Source organism: Panthera tigris, chromosome D4 (assembly GCF_018350195.1).
Source record: "Panthera tigris isolate Pti1 chromosome D4, P.tigris_Pti1_mat1.1, whole genome shotgun sequence".
In the NCBI taxonomy this organism is placed as follows: Eukaryota; Metazoa; Chordata; class Mammalia; order Carnivora; family Felidae; genus Panthera; species Panthera tigris.
In genome coordinates this window covers 51,183,440-51,202,440 of record NC_056672.1, presented here as the reverse complement: position 1 = coordinate 51,202,440, position 19,001 = coordinate 51,183,440, and the positions used below count along the sequence as shown (strand labels likewise).

The 19,001-nt window shown below is 36.1% G+C and overlaps 1 long non-coding RNA gene across 1 annotated transcript in view; it reads right to left on the bottom strand.

The window, feature by feature from the left end:
- Positions 1-18,792: 18,792 nt before the first annotated feature.
- LOC122233176 overlaps positions 18,793-19,001 on the bottom strand; it is a 52,356-nt gene continuing 52,147 nt past the window's right edge. Inside the window, exon 3 of the long non-coding RNA XR_006210671.1 lies at positions 18,793-18,874. This is a non-coding gene — a long non-coding RNA (uncharacterized LOC122233176). The remainder of the gene's footprint in view (positions 18,875-19,001) is intronic.

Here is a 19,001-nt window from a genome sequence, read left to right as displayed (position 1 = left end):
TTTCCTTGCCTACGGAGACGTGTTGAGTAAGAAGTTGCTGCGGGCAAGATCAAAGAGGTTTTTGCCTGCTTTCTCCTCGAGGATTTTGATGGCTTCCTGTCTTATATATAGGTCTTTCATCCATTTTGAGTTTATTTTTGTGTATGGTATAAGAAAGTGGTCCAGGTTGATTTTTCTGCATGTTGCTGTCATTCCATTGGATATTCTTTCCTTCCTTCTCAAAGATTAGTTGACCATACATTTGTGGGTCCATTTCTGGGTTCTCTATTCTGTTCCATTGATCTGAGTGTCTGTTTTTGTGCCAGGACCATACTATCTTGATGATTAAAGCTTTGTAATACAGCTTGAAGTCCGGGATTGTGATGCCTCCTGCTTTGGTTTTCTTTTTCAAGATTGCTTTGGCTATTTGGGGTCTTTTCTAGTTCCATACAAATTTCAGGATTGTTTGTTCTGGTTCTGTGAAGAATGCTGGTGTTATTTTGATAGGTATTACATTTAATATGTAGATTGCTTTGGGCAGTATTGACATTTTAACAATATTTGTTCCTCCTATCCAGGAGAATGGAATATTTTTCCATTTTTTTGTGTCTTCTTCAATTTATTTCATAAACTTTCTATAGTTTTCAGTGTACAGATTTTTCACCTCATTGGTTAGATTTATTCCTAGGTATTTTATGTTTTTTGGTGTAATTGTAAGTGGGGTTGATTCCTTTATTTCTCTTTCTGTTGCTTCATTGTTGGTGTATAGGAATGAAACCTATTTCTGTGCATTGATTTTATATCCTGCAACTTTGCTGAATTCATCAATCAGTTCTAGCAGTTTTTTGTGGAATCTTTTGAGTTTTCCATGTAGAGGATCATGGCATCTGCAGAGAGTGAAAGTTTGACCTCCTCCTGCTCTAATCTTCATTATTTCTTGTCTTCTGCTGGTTTTGGGTTTTATTTGCTGTGCTTTTTCCAGCTCTTTAAGGTGTAAGGCTAGGTTGTGTTTCTGAGACCTTATTTCCTTCTTTAGGAAGGCCTGGATTGCTGTATACTTTCCTCTTATGACCACCTTTTCTGCATCCCAGGGGTCTTGGACTGTGGTGTTCTCATTTTCATTGGCTTCCGTTAACTTTTTAATTTCCTCTTTAACTGCTTGGTTAGCCCATTCATTCTTTAGTAGGATGTTCTTTAGTCTCCCAAGTATTTGTTACCTTTTGGAATTTTTTTCTTGTGGTTGATTTCAAGTTTCATAGTGTTGTGGTCTGAAAATGTGCACAGTATGATCTAGATCCTTTTGTACTTGTTGAGGGCTGTAATGTGTCCCAGTATGTGGTCTATTCTGGAGAATGCTCCATGTGCACTAGAGAAGAATGTATATTCTGCTGCTTTAGGATGAAATGTTCTGAATATATTTGTTAAGTCCATCTGGTCCAATGTGTCATTCAAAGCCATTGTTTCATTGTTGATTTTCTGATTAGATGATCTGTCCATTACTGTAAGTGGGTTGTTGAAGTCCCCTACTATTATGGTATTATTATCAATGAGTTTCTTTATGTTTGTGATTAACTGATTTATGTATTTGGGTGCCTCCACATTTGTAGCATAAATGTTTACAATTGTTAGGTCTTCTTGGTGGATAGACCCATTAATTATGATAAAATTCCCATCTTCATCTCTTGTTACAGTCTTTATTTTAATGTCTAGATTGTCTGATATAAGTATGGCTACTCCTGCTTTCTTTAGTTGACCATTAGTATGATAGATCGTTCTCCATCCCCTTACTTTCAATCTGAAGGTGTCTTTAGGTCTACAGTGGATCTCTTGAAAACAGCATATAGATGGATCTTATTTTCTTATCCATTCTGTTACCCTGTCTCTTTTGATTGGAGCATTTAGTCCCTCGATGTTTAGAGTACTGAAAGATATGAATTTTTTGCCATTATGCTGCTTGTAGAGTTGGAGTTTCTGGTGGTGTTCTCTGGTCCTTTATAGTCTTTGTTGCTTTTGGTATGTATGTATGTATGTATGTATGTATGTATGTATGTATTTCATCTTTTCTCCCCTCAGAAAGTCCCCCTTAAAATCTCTTGCAGGGCTGGTTTAGTGGTCACGAACTCCTTTAATTTTTGTTTGTCTGGGAAACTTTTTTCTATTTTGAATGACAGCCTTGCTGTATAAAGATTTCTTGGCTGCATATTTTTCTGATTCAGCACATTGAATATATCCTGCCATTCCTTTCTGGCCTGCCAAGTTTCTGTGGCTAGGTCTGCTGCAAACCTGATCTGTCTTCCCTTGTAGGTTAAGGATATTTTTTTTCTCTTGCTGCTTTCATGATTCTCTCCTTGCCTGAGTATTTTGTGAATTTGACTATGATATGCCTTGTTGATGGTCGGTTTTTGTTGAATCTAATGGGAGTCCTCTGTGCTTCCTGGATTTTGATGTCTGTATCTTTCCCCAGGTTAGAAAGTTTTCTGCTATGATTTGCTCACATAACTCTTTTATCCCTTTTTATCTCTCTTTATCTTCTGGGATCCCTATGACTCTAATGTTGTTCCTTTTTAATGAGTCACTGATTTCTCTAATTCTCAAATCATGCTCTTTTGCCTTAGTCTCCCTGTTTTGTTCTGCTCCATTATTCTCCATAAGTTTGTCCTCTATGTCGCTGATTCTCTGCTCTGCCTCATCCATCCTTGCCACTGTGGCATCCATTTGATATTGGAGCTCAGTTATAGCATTTTTTATTTCATCCTGACTAGCTTTTACTTCTTTTATCTCTGCAGAAAGGTATTCTAATCTATTTTCAACTCCACCTAGTATTCTTACTATTGTGATTCTAAATTCTGGTTCAGACATCTTGCTTGTATCTGTGTTGGTTAGGTCCCTGGCTGTCATTTCTTCCTGCTCTTTCTTTTGGGGTCATTGCCTTCATTTTGTCATTTTGAAGAGAGAAAAGGAATTAATGAGGTAAAAAAATATAAGATAAAAAAATTAAAATTAAAAAATTAAAAACAACAACAATGCATACACACACACACACACACACACACACAAATCAGATAACTTATGCTAGATTCTAGGTGTGTTTTGGTCTGGATATTGAAAAGGGCTTGAAAGGGAAAGAGAAAAAAAAAAGAAAGGAAATCGTTTGAAAATTTGAAAAAAATGAATACACTGAAATAGAATGAAATGAAATGATGGAAATAAAATAAAACTTGAAAAAATTGACACAAAAGTAAAAATTTTTTTAATAAAAATTGAAAATAAACATGTTTTTTTCTCTTTCTATATTCAAGAAAAAGAAAAGAAATGAAAAACAAAAAAAAAAAAAAAAGAAAATTGAATAGATGGACCAGTGAACTCACTGAAATATGATTCAAATTTTCCCCTAAAAGTCAAACTATGAAGTGCTTTATAGTCTGTAAACTAAGCAGGCAGAGAGATTTGTGTTCCTGAAGAGCCAGGTTGGCCCAGTTGGGCAGGGCTTAGTGTAATGGCTCCATTCTCCACTAGATGGCGCTGCTTAGCTTACTGAGGTGGAAGGGCTTGTAGGTGTGTGAAAATGGGGACACAACTCTGTTCTCCCTGATCAGCCATCATGCTCCCATCCTATCTTCCGCCCACTCCCCGCTTATATACTGTCTGTGACCAAGCCCCAGGCAGCACCTCCCTCCTGAGTTTTATCTCAGATGTGGCTGTTTTTCCTGACCCTTTATTTCTGAGGGACTGTGTCTTTGACCCATTCTGCCCCTCTGTGCGAGGTCTCACCTAGCAATGGCCGGGTGCCTGCAGCACCCAGGAACTTTCATGGGACCGTGCTGCTACCAATGCCTAGAGACTGTGGGTGGGTGCCAGCCTGCTCCAGAAAAAGTTCACCTGATCGGGTAGTAGCACGTTTCAGGGATTATGGAAAATTCAACATACATCTGGCACCCCAACTACCTTGTTCCAGCACAGGAAATGTGGTTGTTCTCTGGGGTCTCCTGGGACCTGGTGGCCACATAGCCTCTACTAAATGTACTCACAGCAGTGTAACTGCTTCTCCCTGTGTGGCCTGAGGACCTCTGGGACTCTACTCTGTTCCTGGGAATTCACCCTTCCCACCAGAGGACTGCCATGTATCAAGCTGCAGAGCCTCAGACTCTGTGCTCCCCCTGTTTATAGAGTATTAATGGAATTTAAACCTTAATTTAAATTTAATCCTTTCTCCTTTCTCCCTTTATTTATTCAGTCCCTTGCAGTCCTTTTCTCCTTTCTCCCTTTTTTGTTCAGTCCACTCTTTCTCGTTATCTCCAGCTGCTTTTGGGGGGTGGGGGAGTGCCTTTCCTGTATTCTCCCCCCATCTCCGCCCTCTCTCCACAAGCAAAAACAGCTCCCTGCCCTCCACAGCTTCTCTCTCCTCTTAGTTCACCCCTCTGTGCCATGTACCTGCTGAGTTCTGTGGTTCAGGTTGTGTAGACTGTTGTGTTAATCCTCCAAATTAGTTTTCTAGGTGTGCAGGATGGTTTAGTTTTGATCTCTGTAGCACTGTTTATAGTAGCTGCGACATAAAAATTTAAGTCTCCATCAACAGATGAATGGATAACGAAAATGTGGTATATAGACATATATATGAAATATTCTTCAGCCCTATACAAGAATTAAATCTTACCATTTGTAACAACATGGGTGAATATTGAAGGCATATGCTAAGTGAAATGAGTCAGAGAGAGAGTGTGTGGCAAATACTGTATGATCTCATTTATATGTGAAATCTAAAAAACATCCTCCTAGAAATAGAGTAGAATGGTGGTTGCCAGAGGCTGCAGGGTAGTGGAAATGAGGAGATGTTGGTCAAAGGGGGTAAATGCTCTGTCATAAATTGAATACTTTCTGGGGATCTAATACACAGCTTGATGACTGTTGTTAGCCTTGCTGTATACATTCAAGTATACTTGAATGTTGTTAAGATTAAATATTCTCACCTTACTTTAAAAAAAATATTATTAAGATTAAATTTTCTCACCTTACTTTAAAAAAAATTATTATGTGAGGTGATGGATATGTTAACTAACCTTATTGTGGTAATTATTTCAAAATATATACATGATACAAATTTTCAGGTTGTACACCTTAAACTTACACAAAGTTATATATCAGTTATATCTTAATAAAGCTGGGAAAATAACATTCTTGGGTTAGATTAATTTTTAAAGTATACTAGGTAGAAAAACATTTAACTTTCATATGAATGGTCAGACTGCAATGTTTAAATACTGTTTTTATTCAGGCATTTTCTTAATCTCAGAATTAGAAAAGAACAAAGAGGGATCCAATCTAACTTCCAGGTAATTGATGCCATTCTAGATGTTTATGAATGAGGATCATGCCATCTCCCAAACCTACTCTGGTTTTTTTTTTTCCCATCTGAGTAGTACCTACTTTCTTAGGCTTTCTTTAAATTAATTATGCCTCATTAAAAAGGCAATTTGTTATAAAGGAGTGATAACCAAACTTAAGTGAACCTAAAATTCACCTAGACAGCTTTCTAGAATGCATGTTCATAGGATACAATGCCCAAAATCTGATCAGTAGGTTTTGATTGTAACTTAGCAATCTGATTTTAAGAGACATCTCAGGTGAATCATACAGACATTCTACAGATCCCATTTCAATAACACTTCAAGAGACAATGATAGGCAGTCTAAGGAACTATGTCCAAAGAGCATAACAGTTCAGGTGTATTTCAGACAACCCCATAAACAGGAAGTTTCGATCCAAAAGATGGACATAACAGGAAGGGTATACAGGTGGGTAATATGTAATGGTAGTCACTGTGTGTCTAGGGATCTGACAACAGTCCCATCCTCCCTCCTTCAACCCAAAATCCAGAGGGTAAGAGAAAGAGAGTCAGCCACAGCCAACTTTCTAACACGGGCAGAAACTACTGAATATTTCAGCTTGCTTTTGTAACTGAATTTGAGGTCTCTTTCGATGGTGTAACTAAGATTACTTCTGTACAATGAGTTTTAGAACTGTTATTTCTCCCATTCAAATATTTAGGTCTTAAATATGTAGCAAGGCTTTGACTAGATACAGATAGATAGATAGATAGGTATATATAAAGAGATAAAGATATACGATTCCATAGCCCACAAAATAAGTTTCTTCTAATTTTTTAAAACTTTTTTTAATGTTTATTTATTCTTGAAAGAGAGAGAGAGAGAGAGAGAGAGAGAGAGAATGAGTGAGGGAGGGGCAGAGAGATAGGGAGACACAGAATCTGAAGCAGGCTCCAGGCTCTGAGCTGTCAGCACAGAGCCCAACACGGGGCTTGAACTCATGAACCATGAAATCATGACCTGAGCTAAAATCGGAAGCTTAACTGACTGAACCACACAGGCTCCTCACCCATAAAATAAGTTCTGTCTATCTCCTTGACAGGCCACCTACATCCCTATACTACTAGTGGTATTTCTTTCATTTGTTCCTTTGTTACTTCCTTTGATTTGCTCTACCTTTCAGTCAAACTGGATAATTCACCATTCCCAAACTCATCCCTGTTATTATTGTGGCCATACTTTTCTGACACTCTTCTATCTGGTGTACTATTTCCATATGCCTAATTCTACTAATCTTTCAGGGCCCAGCTTAAATGCCACCATCACCTGGAAGTCATTTGTTCTTCATGATCAGTAGGAGTTGTTTTTGATTTCCACAGCATTTTTAGCTTTACTTCATTTCTGAGCCTTTCAATTTCTCATTTCTATTATGATTATCTGCATTTGGATCCTCCCCTTTTTGAAACTGTAAGTTCCTTGGAATCAAGAGCTGTGTTTTTTTCCCCCTCTTAAAATTTCCCTTAACATATATGTTTATACATACAATAAGTATGCAAAATATTTTTAATGGTTGCCTTCTCTCTTCATTGTAACTTATCAAAAATCTTGAAAATGTGAGACTTGAAATTTCATAGGCAAAATGCTTTCTAATTCTTTACATGCTTATTAATAAAATCTAAAAATTTCATTATGGTAGCTTGTAAATGATTCTTGTGGCTGCTGTTGTTTAATTTTTACTACCAGTCACATCATTAACCATTAACAGTTGTAGGATTTTAAAAAATGTAACCTTGCATTTACCCAGACAAGTCTTTCCTATTTTGCATTTGTACAACTTTCAAACCCATGTAGCATTTTATGACATTTTTAATGTTGTCCTTTATTCTATCTTTTCAAGATATTTTTGGATCTTGATCAACTCTGCCAGGAAATAGGCTAGCTATCTCCCTCACTGTCCCCACTCCCTCATTCTCAGCTCTAAGTAATATACTCTTTGGAGAAACATAACTTTTCTGTCTTTAAGCTTCATTGATAAAAATGAGCAGGATAGGGAAAAGAATAGAGAACTCTCTTCTGATTAACATCAGTTGAAATTAGAACATTTTGAATCCTCCAATAGGACCATAATCCTCGATTTTATCCACAAAGATGTCTTGAGAAACATTTCACTATCTTACTGTAATCAACGTCTATTCTTTTTATTGATTGATTGATTGATTGATTGATATGCCAAGTTGATCACAGTAAAAAGAGCTGAGTTCCTACATTAATCAAGAAACCTAAAGCTCTGTGGTATAAACCAGTTAAGAATTTTGGGTAATTTATATACTGGTCCAGTGTTAGGTATGCATTTATATTTTAATCATCTCTCACATAGAACACCCTATTTATTTTTTTAAATAGTGAAAACATGGTTTTTATCTAATATGCTAGGTTTATACAAATAAGCAACTTGCTTCTAAGTGATTATTTTGGTCTCTTTTGCCCATGTTCTCAATTAGTGTTACCTAAAAAAAAAAAAGTAAAAATAAGTTATTAATTTACTAGGTCAATGTAAATTGTATCATCACAGGAGTTTAAGGTGTTTAAAATTATATTTTTAAAATGCTATCAATTTAGAGTGCCTACTATATTAAAGGTACTGTGTTTAAGGCCTTAGGCATGATATCTCATCAACCTCCATCACAATCTTATGAAATAAGCATTATTATTTCTATTCCTATTATTATTATTATTCCACAGAAGGAAACCCGAGGTGTAGTGTTCCACTCATTTATTCAACAGCTATTGATTAACTCTCTGTTATGTCTCTGGCACAAAGTTGGCCCTGTTTATACAATTTCATTGTACAATTTCTTATTCACATAATTTCATTGAATTTATGTTTTGATGGAAGGTGGATTTCCATCAACTCACTAGAGAAATACTAGACAAGTAATTAGAGAACATATCTGTTAGTTTCGATTATGAAAAGTGCTACAGAGAAATCCAGAAGGGATATGAGATTATATAGCAGACAAACCTGATCTGGTTGGTTGCAGGGTGGGGGGAGTCAGGGAAGGTTTTTGAGTCCACAAGTATAAGAGCTAAACAACCAAAGAGAGATTGGCAGTGGGGTTGGGGGAAGAGGGCAGATTATTCAGGGCAAAGAGAGGAGCATCTACAAAGGTTCAGAGATGGGAAAGGAGGATACACTTTTCAGAAAATAGAGGGAAGTTAGTATGATTGCAGAGTGAGAGGGAGCATAGGAAGGAGACTTTGGATCTTACACGGTCTTCCTGCAGGCCACCTGTTAATTTTAGATTTGAGCCCAAAGGGAATGTGAAGACAAACGCCTTTTGTCTTCAAAAGTCTTACTTTTGTCTTCTGTATTTGCATTTTGTCTTTTGTATTTGTATTTTGTTTGTTTTAATTAGGAGTGAACTATAATCATATTTGCTCTGTGAAAGATTATTCTGGCTGCTGTTTAGGGCATGGACTGGAAAACAGCACAAAGGGATGAAGGAATACCATTTAGGAGGCTTTTGCAGGGGTGAAGGGGAAAGATAACAGTGCCTTGAAGTGAAAACGGTAGAGACAAATGAATGAAGTAAAGAGAAGTTTAGGAAATAGAATTGGCAAGACTTAGTAACTGATTGAATGAGGTGATGAGGAAAAAGGAAAAAGCCAAGGCTTGTCCAATGGGGTGGATGTTAATTAAATTGTTGCCCAAGGATGAACAGCTAATAAGTGTTAGGGATCTGGACCCTGTTCAAAATTTGTGCTCTTTCATCAAACTCCACACCCGAAAAACAAATAACCCAGTGAAGAAATGGGCAGAAAACATGAATAGACACTTCTCTAAAGAAGACATCCGGATGGCCAACAGGCACATGAAAAGATGCTCAACGTCGCTCCTTATCAGGGAAATACAAATCAAAACCACACTCAGATACCACCTCACGCCAGTCAGAGTGGCCAAAATGAAGAAATCAGGAGACTATAGATGCTGGAGAGGATGTGGAGAAACAGGAACCCTCTTGCACTGTTGGTGGGAATGCAAATTGGTGCAGCCGCTCTGGAAAGCAGTGTGGAGGTTCCTCAGAAAATTAAAAATAGACCTACCCTATGACCCAGCAATAGCACTGCTAGGAATTTATCCAAGGGATACAGGAGTACTGATGCATAGGGGCACCTGTACCCCAATGTTTATAGCGGCACTCTCAACAATAGCCAAATTATGGAAAGAGCCTAAATGTCCATCAACTGATGAATGGATAAAGAAATTGTGGTTTATATACACAATGGAATACTACGTGGCAATGAGAAAAAATGAAATATGGCCTTTTGTAGCAACATGGATGGAACTGGAGAGTGTGATGCTAAGTGAAATAAGCCCTACAGAGAAAGACAGATACCATATGGTTTCACTCTTATGTGGATCCTGAGAAACATAACAGAAACCCATGGGGGAGGGGAAGGAAAGAAAAAAAAAAAAAAAAAAAGAGGTTAGAGTGGGAGAGAGCCAAAGCATAAGAGACTCTTAAAAACTGAGAACAAACTGAGGGTTGATGGGGGGTGGGAGGGAGGGCAGGGTGGGAGGGAGGGCAGGGTGGGTGATGGGTATTGAGGAGGGCACCTTTTGGGATGAGCACTGGGTGTTGTATGGAAACCAATTTGACAGTAAATTTCATATATTAAAAAAATAAAAAAAATTAAAAAAAAAAAATTTGTGCTCTTAACATTGTGGTCCTCTGCAACCCAGCTTACAATGGCCAAGAGCTCCAGTATTTGAAATTTTACAATATGGCTTCACCAATATAAATCCTACAATATAAATGCTTGGGCATATGTGATAGCATCCTGGGGAGGCACCTGTAATGCAAAATGGACCGTGGAGCATATTCAGGTTCTGTTATTCTGAATTTATTGTGGCGACACTTCAGAGTAGCTGCAAAACTCTGGGATTCTTTCATTTGTGTTTCATTCTATAAACTGCTGGTAGGAATAATAAGCGTAATAATAATACGTATAATTCAAGGTAAAAATGAAGAATAAATATTCCCTAGAATCCTTGGATGAAAGAAAAACTTCCTCCCAGATCATAAAATTATATATTTTCTGCATAATTTTATATCTTAGTCTGTCTTTTTGAATAATACTAAAATTTTGATGTGTCTTCTTAAATACTGTGTGACCATTTGTGCAGAGCAGGACAATTAATTACATATGAGATCAGGTAGAATGTCTCTTTTTTGAATGCAAATACCCCCAGTAATGTGAAGTAGTAAATCATAACCCATAATATTCTTTTACCTTCTGGTTAAAAGTTAATCACGAAAATAATTATAGCCACAGAATTTCATCTTTAAAAATGTTGCCACCAAGAGGTAACTTTGTCATTAGGCAGCAGTGGTTCATTTTTCCCCTTTGCCTTCTTAAATTTTTGTGTAAGATTTGCTTCCAAAACATGTAATTTCAAGTTTCTTCCACAGCGCTGAATACTATTTCCTATGCAATGTACTAATTTTTTTAGATGTGATCACATACGGACATGACGTATTTTATTGAGATGAAACAAAGGGAATAGTAAAATATGTGTAATTATTTTAAATGTTGCTAGAACCCCACCTACAGTGGCATAGTTTTGTCTCCTTCACAGGCTACTGCTATGTATATAGTTATTTCTCCGGTTTATTCCTTTTCCAACAGACGCAAATCAGACGATGCCAGATTATGCCAGATCTGTGGAGGATGAGCTAGGTTTGTGGCTTTAATTGCAATCCTCAGTGTATTTAGGCACTGGGGGCATTGGGACGACCATATGGCAAATATCAAATGAAAAGTAATAAGTTGTTTTGCAGAACAGAAAGTTTATCATCCCTACCTTGAAAAAGCACTCAGAATTGAGTGAATCAAGAACTAATGGTAGGTTCTGAAAGTAAAGGTTAAGATACAGCACATAAGAACATATGCTTTCATTGAGAACATTATCATGGTGGAGTGGTTAAAAGCACATTGTCTGGACTCTGGCTTCCAGCACCATCATTTACTAGCTCTGTGACCTTTGCCAAGTTAACTTAAACAAGGTAATCACAGTGTTGTTGGGAGGCTTAAAGACATGACCCATAGAGCTCTTAGTACAGTGCCTGGCACATGGTTAGCACTGGATAAATGTTGTTGTTGTTGTTGTTGTTGTTGTTGTTGTTGTTGTCACTGTTGTTACTCTAATACACTTACCCAGCCATTCTTAGTAAGGACAGTGGTGAGCACTTGGTAGAAGATAGAAGCAGGGTAAATGGTACAAGAACATACCTTCTTTTTCATGTTTCATCCATTGTCTGTTTGGCCTGTTAACATACTATTCTTTCCTCTTCTGCTTTTGCACATGCCATGGTTCATATAAAATTATAAGTAGAGTAGTCCTTACTTTAAAGCTTATCAGTACATCCATTTTGGGGGTCTCATCTTTAGAAATCCTCAATTTGTAAAAAAACTACATTGTTTAGGCTAATAATATCAAGTATATCAAGTATATTAAAGTGTATAGTATGTAATGAAGTTCTACCAAAGAAAACAAATTTTCTACCACTATATTTATATGCCTTTATAACCAGGGGATTATGATCTCATCTAACGAAAGACCATGAATTATAATAAGAATATATTTAAATGACATAAGAATTCACATATCAGTGATCGCACTCCTGAATGAAACGTAGATTCGTTCAGGAAAAATGAATGTATAATTATTCAGCAGAGGACTCTGGGTTCTCCTGAATGCAATCTCTTTGTTTCCTTTGCAAGGAGAGTCTATATTTTAAAATGAAACGAATGTTAATGCATCTAATTGAAACATTTGCAGCTTTGGCTCTAAAACCAGGGAATTAATGAGGAAATAGAGAAAAGGGGTTCCTGGTGCACTGTCAGTGCACCAGGAACATAAATTGGTACAGCCACTATGGAAACTATATGGAGGTTCCTCAGAAAGTTAAAAATAGAACTACCATATATATGATCCAACAATCCCATTTCTAGGCATATATCCAGAAGAAATGAAATCACTATCTCAAAGAGATATTTGGGCTTCCATGTTTATTGAAGCTTTATTCACAATTGCCAAGGCATGGAAACAACCTATATGTCCATCAACAAATTAATGGATAAAGAACATGTGATATATATCTATAATGGAATACTATTCAGCCATAAAAAGGAGTAAATTCTGCCATTTGCACAATGGGACACATAGATGGGTCTTGAGGGCATTATGCTACTTAAAATAAGCTAGCAGAGAAAGACAAATATTGTATATACTCACATGTGGAATTCAAAAATGTCAAAATCACAGAAACAGAGGGTAGACTGCTGGTTATCAGGGGCTTGAGGGTGAGAGAAATGGAGAGATATTGGTCAAATGGTGAAAATGTTCAGTTATAAGATGAGTAAGTTCCAGGGATCTAACATACAGCATGGTGATACAGATAACAATACTGTCTTGTATATTTGAAACCTGCTATGAGAGTAGATCTTACATATTCTCACCATAACAACATCCAAAAAAAAAAAGGTAATTATGTGAGGTGAAGGATTTATTAGCTAATTTTGCTGCGGTAAACACTTGCAATATACACATGTGTCAATTATTACAGTTGTATTATCTTAAACTTACACATTATTATTGCCAATTATACCTCAGTAAACCTGGAAACAACAAAACAGGGAGCATAAGACAGAGGAATAGGTGATAAGAATTAAAGAAGGAAATAGGTAGGTAAATAGGAAAAAAAGTAGGTTACACAACATAGAACTGATTTTTTTTAATTGTATGTACTCTTAGCATAAAAAATTTAAATTATATAAAGTAAACATTTAACAGTATTTACATCTGGTAAAGGATCTGGTAACAGTATCTACATCTAGTAGGATTAGGGAGTGGTCATTCATTTATTCATTTTTTGCTAAATATTTTCCAGTTATTCTACGATGTATTTCATTTGTCCTTAAAGAAGAAATAAACAGAAATGCAAAGTAAGCTGACCAAATGACAATTAGTAGGGTCCATTTATTTTTATATTCTGTAAAACTGAACAACGTTTTTATTATGTTCAGGAAATATCACAGAGATCCCTAGGAAAATGAGAGCCTGCAGAATTCACACAAGTCAAGTAGAAAGACATACGCTTGTACAAAGGCATTGCCAGTGGCTGAAATGTTTTTATGAAGCAGTAAAACAATAATAAAATGGTCTAATCAATGTAAATTTTGAAAAGTATTCTCAATAAGAAACAGTGGATGAAGTTAGATGTGTCTGGCTTCAAGGAAGTCAGAGACAATTAACACATTCTTAAACACAATAAGTTATAACAGCCTAATTTTTGCAAATTAGACACTTCTAGAGAGTTATTTCCTTGCAATAAATCTCAATAAGTGACTTGAATAATAAATGGTTTATTCACTTCATAAAAATGAATAGTTTACTCTTTATCAAGGAAAATAAATCAATAGGATAAAATGTTCTTTTCCCCTTTGTTGTTAGAGAAGAGGATGTTTATAAAAAGCATTGTATCTATAAATGCATGATGAAAACTCAGAAAATCAATGTCCAATACCTTTACAAGGTGTCAAGGGCCCTGTCTTGAGCGATTTCTCAATAGATAGTGACTAGACCTCTTGCATCAGAAATAACCTGGGAAATCTGACCTCTGACCAGCAAATCAAACTTTCTGGAATCACAGTGGCATCTGTGTTTTCATTAAGTGCCCAACGTAGATTTGGTGTTCCCTGAAGTTTAATAATATGTAATTTGAACTGTAGGCTAAAATCCATAAAAGATTAGGGAAGTGATAGATTACACATTTCTCTTGAAACAAAAGTCTTCTTTATTTGAGTGAAAATTAGTTAAAGATGTAAACTTCCTGATGAAAAGGATGAGTAAACATACCACAAAAGGGCCAATGAGTTTGTAATGCTGTGCTTGTATACAGACTTTTTGATATATGCCTCTAGGTCATTTTTATTCAAATTGCTTTATATATTCTGAATTAATATGCAAACTGGGAAATCCTTAAAATACCTTGTTCTCATTTGCATAACTGATAGAAATAAAATATTCTTGTTAATCACTGAGGCATATGTAGTATGTTTCAGCTGATTAATTTCATTTTAATGTGATCTCTGTTTTTACCTCCACTCCATAGAGCACTCAAGGCTGAAACAGAAAAGCGTTCTCTGAGACATTTATGTCTTTTAATTATATCCAAAGGTAAATTATTTTTATTTGCAGAGTTTTTGCTTTCTTGTTCCTCTTCTATGTTTTTTTTAAAAGCCTAACTTCAACTTAAAAAGCTCTAGACAATTTAAGAAGCAAAAAAAAAAAACAAAAAAAAAACGAAGAACTCATTAGGACAATAGTTTGGGAATATCAGAAATAACCTTGTAGCCTCATAATTTAGGGATTACTTTTTCCAGAGTGGCAATATTTCCAAATTCCTCTGAGGAGCTATAAAACATTTTTCTAGAAGCACATTTTTATAAATGTCCTTGTATGTTTCATTGAAAGTACACCTGTAACTTTATACAATCACACTATTTACACTTTTGTTTAAATCTTTGCCTTATGAAATATAATCACTTAAGTTTGCGTATTTAATATCCCAGAATTTTTTGAGCCTTCTATATCCCAGATATATCAGTACACAAAATGTTCATGCCCCTGAGTATATTTTTGCTCTTTAAAAACAAAATAATAAAATTAAGATTTTGAGGATAACAAGTTATCACTGTGTAGAAATAAGATATTAGTGATTAGTATTAGTATTAATGATTAGGTTAGTATTCTGTCAGTCATCCTGGGCTCTGTTATACCATGGTAACAAATAAGACCAAATTTCAAAGTCTCAAAGAAACCTGAAATGTATTGCTTGTTGGTGGCATATATCCAGCATGTTATACTCAGTTCAGAATCTTGGCTGTTAGGGAAGCCGCTCTCTGGAACATTGTTTGGCCCCATGGCAGGGAGAAGGAGATAGCAATATGAATCAGATATTGGATCTTAAAGTTTCCCCTAGAAGTGACACATATCACACTGGACAAAGCAAGTCACATGACCACAACTAACCACAGTGGGCAAGGAAGTGCAGTAATACCAGATGTCAAGGAAAACCACAAGTATTTAATAAATACCACTGTGACTACCACAAGGATACTGGCATATGGGGCAATTTTGTTATATTTTCCTTTATTCTTACTTCTTGCTGACATTAAAATTATCTTTCATACCTGTCTTTCTGAAATGTAAGGCAAAGGTATTAACCTTCAATGGCATTAGTGAAGATTTATAAGCTTAAATTATCCCCACTCTTTGCAAATAGCTGGCTTGGGAGAGAAAAAAAAACTAGCTAGATGATGTCATTTTTCGACAGCTACAGAGGTCAAGAGGCTAAGAAAGGGGGTCATCATGAGAGCCCTAGGCCTTTGGTGGAACAAGGAAAGAAGAAAACTAGATTACTGGAAGCAAAGCTAATGCTTCCAACTTTGTAATTTTACCCGTACTCATAAATCACTTATTTTTTATTCTTGTATAGAACAATTTTTTTCATTGTTTTAAATATATCTGGGGGAGGAAGAGGTAGCTAGCTCTACAGTGTTAGCAATGAAAATTTAAACTGTTAAAAATGGTATGAGGAAAAATGAATTAATTGTCTGGCAGCATTTTTATGCTGCACTCACAGATTATGGAAGGGTCTTATGTGCCAAATATGTTATGTTTGTCCTTCAGAACCCTTTTTCATCCTTCCCTACCTTTCTATACTCCCTGAAAGACTGACATGTGTTCCTTCTTCACCCATTGGCTTTCTCAGTTTAAGCAATGGAGACAGTACCAAGAGATTAGAGATGGGAAGAAGAATGAGGTTAGGATATTTAATCCCAAATTGACTCTCTGCCAGGTCTTTCACAGAGTGGCTTCATTCCTTTACTAAATGCTACTGCTCCTATCAGGTGGCCCTGTCCATTGAAGCATGCTTTCAAGGTCCCAATAACCATTCCTTAATCTTTCTTCTTTGGGCCTTGTGGTAAGGACTTTCTTGCCTTTGCTAGACCCGGAGTACTGCAGTAACTCTTCTTTATTTCTCACACCTTGTCACACCTTTATATTCTTTGTTTTTCTCCCCCAGACAGACTATCCCATCTGTTTCCTGCCAGAGACCTGACTGAGCTAGTCACTATTTCCAGGTATTATGACATACATTTAGGTCCATTGCCAATAGTCAAAATGATTAGGTTACAAAAGTCTTAGAAGAAATGAATCTCCATTAAGATTTCATATTCTTAGGATCTCAAAAGTATTTACAGTTGTATGAAGAATGGATTTAAGTCTTGACTTTATCAAGTTAAAAAATGTTTAAAATTTTTGTAGTTGCCTGTTATTACTGTGGAAAATTTGTTCAAAAGCTTCTGAGATACTGTAGACTGGGCTATTGATTATGTTAAGAACAGAAAGAAGGACTAGGTATTAATAAAGCTCCAAGTTGGGATTCCTAGTAACTGCTCTTTACTGTGGATCCTGCTGACAGACACAAATAGAAGTCCAAAGAATGAAGTAAGTGGCAAGAACATGAACCAGCCTGTCAGTCAATCAGCATTTACTCCTCTAAAACCTCACATTTTCCCAGTCCACTGTTTCCATTGATTTATCTAAGACTTTACCAAGTTTTGTTCATTCTGTTATCTTTTATATTCATTTTTATTACTCTCTATTGACCCCATTGTACATAATAACTGCAATATTACTTGGTCTTTTGTTGTATCACTTTCCTCCTTATTCTGATGCTCCATTGTCCAAGGAGAGAACTGATTTATGCACAAAGTAGAAGGCATATTCTCAGTAGAAGGCATATTCTCTCCTATAAATCAGGAATGGAGACCAAGGGGCAGATATATAACCCTGCATTCCAACAACCAGTCTACGTTGTTCATCTTCCATTACATTCTCATTCTTCATTAAGTTCATTAGTCCTTTGCAGAAATCTTGAAGGGAGATGGAATGACAGTTGGGCATCAAACTTCATAGCTGAGTTCATGAGAAGTTATGTGGGGGCAACTCCTGTTTTATCCACTGCCTCACTGAGTGTTTCCATAGACTTAGAAGATAAGGTGTTGCAGCTTTTCCTAATTTAGGAGTTTTCCTGGCAGCAAAGCACAACAACCTTACTTCGTATGTATAATAATATTTCTATTATAGATGTGATAGGAGTAATTCTTAGGTTACACACTCCTAAAACTTCTAGGTCATCAAATTATGAAACATGGTTAAAATGACTTATGATAAATAAGAATTGAGTTACTTCACAATAAAATTTTTTTCCCTTTAATTCATTTAGCATGAATTAAAGTGCTTATATCCTATAGGAGTTGGTCTCTAGTGCCTAACTCTTCTCTTTAGTGATTTTGTCTGAATATTTATGAATCAAATGCTTATCCTATATTTTTTACTATAAAAAATTCTATGTGTGATATAGTCCTTTTCCCAAAAGTAAAATTTGCCAAAGAAAAAAAAATGTCAGCCTTGATAAAAGGTAATACATTTTAAAAAGTGAATGAAAGTGTGAGAAAAGAAAAATTTACATGTTATCTTTGTTCAGGAGAGAATATGGAGTGGTCTAAACCATCTGTAGAATGGTAAAATATTTTCTTTATAGGTTACACCAATGCTTTCTCCCCCTTCTTTCCTTCCTTCCTTCCTTCCTCCCTCCCTTCCTTCCTTCCTTTTTCTTTCTTTCTCCTCCTCCTTCTTATTCCTCTTCTTTTCTTTTCTTTTCTTTTCTTTTCTTTTCTTTTCTTTTCTTTTCTTTTCTTTTCTTTTCTCTTCTGCTTCTTCTTCTTTAATCTTAGAGAGAGAGAGAGATTATATGCAAGGGAGATGGGAAGAGGGAAGAAGAGAGAGAGAGAATCTTAAGCAGGCTCCATGCTTAGCCCCAAGCCTGATGAAGGGCTCAATCCCAGGACCCTAGGATCATGACCTGAGCCAAAATCAATAGTTGGACGCTCAACCCACTAAGCCACCTGAGCACTCCAACTCCCTTATTTTTCTTTTGTGCAAATGTTAATATTAAGAATAGAACATTTGCATAGAAAAAAAGGCCAGTAAACATTTCAAAAAGAATAGAGAAAATCCAGGATGTGAACGAAAGTAGAGAATGAAATAAAGGTGGGTTCAAATATGGATCAGAGAAGAAAGTAAAGAGAAACATTTGTGTTAGATTGTTTTAACCTTCCCATTTGAAGAAAATATGTTGACAGTTTTGGACCAGAAAACAGAAGAGAGTGAGGCATTTATGGAGAATGTTGAAACAGAACACCTCCAGCTTGACAGAAATCAAATGCAGAAAAGAAAAAATAGCATCTCTCAAGTCTCTAATCAAGATTACTGTATTCACTTTTAGAAATAGATCTCCAATCTGTACCTTCTTTCCATCAGCACAGTGTTATATTTAATGAGGTCTGTCTCCTCTTGCTGGGTCATAAAACCTTAAGTCGAGAGGCCAATCTGGCTCAGCACAATACCTGACATACAGATTTGCAAATGATATCTGTGGAAAAAATAAGAGGAAAGAACTATAGACAACAATCTCTATATCCAATGGTCTAGATCTTCCCATTTTATAGGTTTGGAATAAGGTAGCTGGGAGGGGAGGACAGAGTTGACTAACTTGGAAT